Source organism: Macrobrachium nipponense, chromosome 1 (genome assembly GCF_015104395.2).
Source record: "Macrobrachium nipponense isolate FS-2020 chromosome 1, ASM1510439v2, whole genome shotgun sequence".
Taxonomy (NCBI): domain Eukaryota; kingdom Metazoa; phylum Arthropoda; class Malacostraca; order Decapoda; family Palaemonidae; genus Macrobrachium; species Macrobrachium nipponense.
This window is the reverse complement of record NC_087200.1, coordinates 11,490,009-11,497,183: the sequence shown is the minus strand read 5'-3', so window position 1 is coordinate 11,497,183 and position 7,175 is coordinate 11,490,009. Positions and strand designations below refer to the sequence as shown.

At 38.7% G+C, this 7,175-nt stretch overlaps 1 long non-coding RNA gene across 1 annotated transcript; it reads left to right on the top strand.

Moving 5' to 3' along the window:
- Positions 1-5,505: 5,505 nt before the first annotated feature.
- On the top strand, positions 5,506-7,001 carry LOC135219125 (uncharacterized). Its single transcript, XR_010315381.1, has 3 exons — positions 5,506-5,644; positions 5,882-6,406; positions 6,864-7,001. It is a non-coding gene; the product is annotated as an uncharacterized LOC135219125 (long non-coding RNA).
- The last annotated feature ends 174 nt before the right edge of the window (positions 7,002-7,175 follow it).

Here is a 7,175-nt window from a genome sequence, read left to right as displayed (position 1 = left end):
TCTTGCCTACCTTTAAGGTTAAGGCTTTCGAGGTTCAGGCCGTTGCTACGTCTCTTACATTTAGATATAATGTGTCTCTATTGGCTATTCTGCAATTGGCTTTTTGGAAATGCAAGTCAGTCTTCGCTTCACACTGCCTCAAGGACGTGGAAACTTTTTGAAAATTGAGCGCTTCAGGACTTTATGAGGATGGCATGGTGTTGGGAGAGGAAGAGTAGGGGGCTCTCTTTTCCTCTACTATCCACTTGCCTTGATGCAGGGTATTGAGTCAAAAGGGAAGCGTGGGGGTTACATTGTACGTGGAGTACCCACCAATTTTTAATGGTTTGGGGTTGTGGTTTTTATTGCATTGTAGGTGACAGCATTGTTTGTTGTTATTCTGGTCTATGCTCATGGCAAGGGCATCCTTTTTAAACTTTGTTAGCCATTGGAGAACTTCCTTCGCTGCAAAGTTCCCACTGAAGTTGGGGTGACCCTTGGCTATACCGCTACGCCCACTACAGGTCAAAGTGAGCACAAACCAGAGGCACTACCCAGCTTTCGTAGCTCTCTTACCAGGTAAGGAAACAACAAGCACGATGTCAATGCCAGCAACTCTTCTGTTTCGAATTCATCTTTCTGAATGTTTTGGAGTACAGTATGTGCATGTATCCCACCTCCTTTCAATGTGGAATCAGCTATGTCATTACTTGATAAGTTACATATATAAAAATGACATTTTTATAATAAAGTTTCATATTCATACAGTGTACACAAAAAAACAATAGAAGCACTACCACGAATTTTAAATGTTTAGGATGCTATGGTTGAAAATCTCATCGTTATGTATTCATTGGTAAGTATATATAAAATGTCTGTGAAATAATTTCCAAAATCATTGTTAACAAGACTGGGGCTAATGTAAATGCTTTTATTTAGATGGGGATTGAAAAGCAGATATTCATCTACTGCTGGAATGATTTGAAGGTAAAATGGGCATTTTTTGTGTTGATGAAAACCAACTGGATAAACTTCAATCTGTTTCTGCCATTTTCAAAAGAAAGATACGTAGTGAAAATTTTTTTTCTCAAATATAATAAAAACTTATATGTAGAGGAAGTCTGAGAACAGAATCTGGAAAAAGGTGTTATAATACATTAACTATACCTTGAAGGAGGCTATGAGGCTTAAGGAATTGATAAAAAATCAATCCTTCATCTTTCCTAGTAACAGCTCATTGGCTTAATCTATATATAAAAATGGATGTATTTATGTTTGTATGTTGTGTGTGTGTAAGTGCCACATACACTTTAAAATGCACTGAGCAATTTCAACCACACTTGTTATACACGACTTACCATCTGGGAAAGAATGCTGTGGGGGTAAGACTTCATTGGCACTAAAGGTGTGAAACGTAAAAATAACTGAAAACGACAGATATTAGCGTCCAGTCTAGTTTTGGAGGTCGCTGAGATGAATAGTGACACTCCCGATTTCCTTCAAGTCCAAGTTCATCCCTTATAGGGAGGGGGTGTGTGTGAAAAGGGGTGGGAAAGCAGGTGACGTAAAGATAACCGAAAACAACAGATATTAGTTGTCTAATCCATAGTTTTTGAGATCGCAGAGGTGAATAGGGACACTCCCAGTGCCCTGCAAGTCCAAGTTCAGCCAGATAGGAAAGGGAGTTGGTGAGTAGGGGTAGGGTGACATAAAAATAAGCGAAAATGACAGATATTAGTATGTCATTCATAGTTATCAAGGTAGCTAAGATGAATAGTGACACTGCCGATGGCCTCTAAGTTAAAGTTTATCACTGATAAGAAGGTGGGTGAGAAGGGGTTGACATTTAAAAATAACCGAAAATAATGGATATTAGTGTCTAACCCATAGATTTCGAGGTTGCTTGGATGAATAGTGACACTCCCAATGACCTTCAAGTCCAAGTTCAGTGTCGATAAGAAGGGGGGGTGACGTAAAAATAACTGAAAACGACATATATTAGTGTCTAGTCTAGTCCATAGTTTTTAAGATTGCTAGTGACTCAATAAAAGTGAGGATTAGAAAATCTCCTGTACTGAAACCACCTTGTCCTGGACTATTAGTAAAGCCCAAACTCATATCCTTGTAGGGTGCTAGTGCCATAAGTGTAACTCGCATGATGCACTGTATTCATTACTTAAGATTATTTGCAATCTCTTTGCAACCACTTTCATTCCTTTCACTGTGCCATTGTTCATATTCTCTTTCTTCCATTTGACTTTCCAACATCTAACAGTTATTTATTGCACCTTTAAATCCTTTTTACTCCCAGTTTCCCTTTGAGTGCTGAATGACCACATAGGTCTTGGTGCTTGGCTTTTGGCCTAAATTTTGCATATCATTCCATACCATCCCAAACTCGTACCCATGGATACTGTTCATTGAGAAATGCATCTGTTTTAGAATATCACAAACAACAAAAATTTAACATTCATGTTTACACTACTGTCTACAATTTCTGCCAGCGATGCCAATTATTTTACCAGGTACAGGCAGTCCCTGGCTTACAACAGGTTCGGCTTACAACGTTCCAAGGTTACGGCACTTTTCAATTATATTCATCAGAAATTAGTTCCAGGTTTACGATGTATGTTCCAGGGTTACGTCGCTTATGACAGAAGAAATATGACTCCAAAATGCGACATAATCAATATTTGAAGTTTATTTTTTTATGAAAAATGCAATGAAAATGCAGTTTACATAGTTTTTAATACACCTAAAGCAATAACAGTAAGGTTTTCTCAGGAACTTTGACGATTTTCCGGTTTACAGTGATTTTCGGCTTATGGTACATCTCAAGAATGGAACCCACGTTGTAAGGCAGGGACTGCCTGTATTAGATTTTTTTTTTTACATTTGTTTTGAGAAGTGGGCTTCATGTAGCAAGGGTAGCAGGTACAGTTATGAAGAATATGCCAACACAGAAATGTATAAATTTTAGTTAAGGGATCACTTTAGTATAGAGCCTTCAAATATCTGGTATGACGAGTAAAGTTTACTTTAGTAGGATACGCTTGGAGGGTAGGTGGTATAGCAGATTCACTTTGCCTGTGCATCTGATGTCTAGGCCAGTCCCTTACAACATTCCTGATTGGCTGTTGTTAAGCCAATGACAGGGCCAGAAACTCTCAGTCTCTCTTGAGAGTTCACATTGGTAGGATGTATGTTCCAATTCTCCGGTGGGATATGTCTTTCAAAAGTATCCCTTATGAGAGGTGGAACATACATCTTTCCTATGTGAACTCTCAAGAGAGATTGAGTTTCCAGCCCTGTCATTGGCTTATCAACAGCCAGTCAGGAGCATCATAAAGGACTGGCCTAGACTTCAGATGCACGGGTGATGTGAATCTACTATAGTCATGCATGGACATTCGTAAAGAACAACTGAAAAGCCAATTTTAGTGAGTAAAAGAAAAAAATAAAGTAAAATTAGACTTAACTATTTATACAGCATACTATTTGATATAGACAACACGAAGGCCAATTGCATTTAAATTGAATAATTATGACTTGCAATGATTCATCAGAATCAGAAAATAAATGTTTTGCCTTTGAGATTAAAGTACAGTTGAATTAAAAGATGTTAGCACTGTCTCTTCAGCTCTTAGCTGCATCCACTTCTTAGCCTTTTACTTTACATCCGTTCCTTCCTCTCTTCAATTTTGTTGTTTGGTCTCTCAAACTATTACTATAGTAGATTCACAGCAACCATGCATTTGATGTCTAGGCCAGTCCCTTACGACGCTCCTGATTGGCTGTTGATAAGCCAGTCACAGGGCTGGAAACTCTGTCTCTCTTGATAGTTCACATGGATAGGATCTATGTTGCACCTCTCCTAAGGGCTACGTCTTTCAAAAGTATCCCTCAGGTGAGGTGGAACATACAATCTACCTAATTGAACTTTCTCGAGAGACTGAGAGTTTCCAGCCCTGTGATTGGCTTATCAACAGCCAATCAGGAGCGTCGTAAGGAACTGGCCTAGACATCAAGAGCACGGTTGATGTGAATCTACTATACCTCTTAGTGCAACTGTTTGGTTTCCTCTCTATTCCAGCGTCAGAGCCTTGTACTTCATCTCCTTTATTTTCTTGCGGTCTTTATCTTGCTTCCCCACCACCAGTCCATCGGCACACTAGCTCCCTTTTTTCAGTCTTGAGCTCTGAGTGGCCAAAAGTGGCCCAGTGCTTGGCTTGACAGCCTGAATGCTATATCAGTCATAAACTAATCAGCCTGCAGTAATATTAGTTGCATTGTCAAAGTATTAACTAAAATGTTAAGAGCTGATGAATTAGTTTTCCTTAGGCTGCATAATTTGAGGGACTTTTAATAACCAGAGAAAAATATCTGGCACAGAACAGCCCTGGGGATAATGGTTGCCCAGACTTCGTGAGGGAACTACCAAAGGAATTAAAAACTTCACCATAGGAGTACCAAAGAATAGGCTGAGGTCCTCTTCAGGCACCAAGAGATCACTGAAGAGGAAATGCAAGACAGAAGAAAATGAGAAGGGTTTATTGGAAAGCTGGAACTCCTTCCCAAAATAATGTTTATTTACTAGTGAAGTAAAACTGGTCCATGTGGGAAGTCAGATGTAGAACGTTTGATTATCCAAGTATAATTTACAACAACGGGTTGACATACATAATTCCACTTGGGACTGCAACGCTATGAAATCCTGCAAGAAAAATGTTAAAGAAATGTATATCGATAAATATCCAGTTCGCATAAACACTTCATGGACTACAATAGCAATCATCAGATATATATAAAGATCATGTTTTCGTTTTGGATCAGCTTCCTGAATGAAATTAAGCTACAGAAAAAAATAGTGATGGAATATACCAATGACGAACAACAAAGCTCAGTGAAAAAAATAAGCCTAAAGACCACCAAGGAATCAAGTTATAATTTTAGAAAAAATAGCTTTTAATAAAAACAATTCAATTTTGTGTTATTGGCTCCTTGCTCTGTCGTATTTCAGAAAAGATTATGAACCTCAACGAACAGTACATTGACATTTAAACTACCAGATGACAACCAATTATTAGCAATTCATCTCTGCCATTGTCATTGTCAAGTTGTGCGGATGAATTTAGCAACACTTTCCAAGACCTATCACTTTCTACGTAAGCTTCCTCCATGGTCACTTTTGCCTCTATAAGTGGGAGTTACCACGTCCAGTGTGCATTAATAACTTTTTTATCAATATAATTCCCCCCAGCTCAGGTGCGACGAGAAGGGCGAAATACGTTCCTATGAGTTTCTGTGACTTTTGTTACTGCAACGCCAGTTTTCCACAAACCAACCAATTATCTGGAGATCTATAACTTGCATCAATGGCTGTATGTTCAATCATTAGACCGACTTATGTAATATGCTGCTGCCATCTATCGTTCGCTCGACGAACTCCCTTAACGAAAGAGTACTTGTACAGGTCACTCTCCATGTTTTTATTTTTATTATTTTGTTTTTTGTTTACAGTCTTTCGCTGAGGTAGCGAGTACTAGCGACTACCAGGACTGGCGGACCGGCCGTAACCATTCTCTCTGTGCAAAGGAGTAAAAGCGTCGTGGAGCTTATCATACTGCATTGCTCTAGTGATCCTGAAATTTGTCATTTATATCTGGTATAACTTTCAACATTGCATATTAATGGGTTATGTGCTTTTGTTATACACTTGTTTCCATAGTATTTCCGTACCTACACTCTTAAATCTTAGTATTTGGATACAATATTTTGTTACTTAGTAGTATATCAGCGTCAGTAAGACATTATAACCCAGATGATGTAACTTTGTTTTGGTAATCTTTATCAATATCTGAATCTGAAGACAGCACTAATTTTATGGTGGTATTTTTTTCAGGCTGGCTCTTTGTTGTGAGAAGTACCTCTCTGATATGCAAGGAATGTTCGCTTAATCGTGATTTCGTTAGTGAGATAGGTATTGACGATGGCTAATAATACGGCGACCAGTTTAAGCTTAACCCTACCGGCTGAACTGGTCGGTTATATTTCGTCCATACCAGAATTTGTGACCAGTTTTGTTGCAGCCATGCCGGACTTTTTGACCAGGGTGGTAAAGTACATCGCTGAAATGGTGACCAGCTTCACCTTGGCATTACCAGAGGTGTTTTCAAACCTGAAAACAACCATACCATACGCTTTCAGTAACTTGACAGCGTCCATACCGTCGATGTTTTCGAATGTAACCTCTTCACTACCGGAAGTTTTCACCAACCTAACTTCGGCCTTGCCCTCACTGGTGACCGGACCAAATTTGTCCTTACCAATGTCGACGAATTCGACTGAATTTCAGCCACGAGAGACTTGATAAACTTCAAGACTTCGTTAGTAACTTTTTTTTTTTTATTTCCCTCGGGGTTGCAAGGTAAGGAATATGAGGAATTTGGTCATGTCTGAAAATTCAAGAACGTTAGACTAGACTTGAAGCTTACCGGTAGTGTAGTTTTGATTGATGGAATTTATCAACTCCTCCGATTTTTTTTGGTATATACATCTTGTCATTATTTGGAAGTTCTTAAAAACTCATTTCATAGTATATCTTTTTGGTTTCTGTTGAGGTGGGTAATCCTTAATGCTAAACATTATTGAATAATACCTACCCAAACATTCTTAATTAAATGATACCACATAGTCTTTAGTGTAGAATTTTTCCCCAGTGCTTTGCATACCTTGCCGCTACATGGTTGACTCTTGATTAGATTAGTAATTTGAAACTTGTGCTTTATGAGGGTTACTTTAAAGATGCATAATTTTTGTAAAGCATGCCATTTGTCCATCGGTAGTAGTACTTTATTGGCTAATAATTTTTTTTCTCTTGACAGATTTAAACTGGCTGAAACAAAGAATTACAATGAAAATAGAGAGAGCACTTGGAGAGTAGCTATTGACCTATCAGCTGGTTGTTAGACCTGCAACCTATGGACCTATTAGCTGGTTGTTAGACCTAACTTAAGCATTCTCATAAAGTTGACGGGTCATGCCCTGAACCAAGGTTAGTGTCGAGTGCCTTGCACAGAGGTCCGGCGAACTGTTAGCTGTTATGGACAAAGAGTTAACTCTGTAAACTATTTCATGAAAGGACACACGGAGGAGTGGCTGGTTCGTGGTGGTGAATGGGTACTATAATGGCCTAA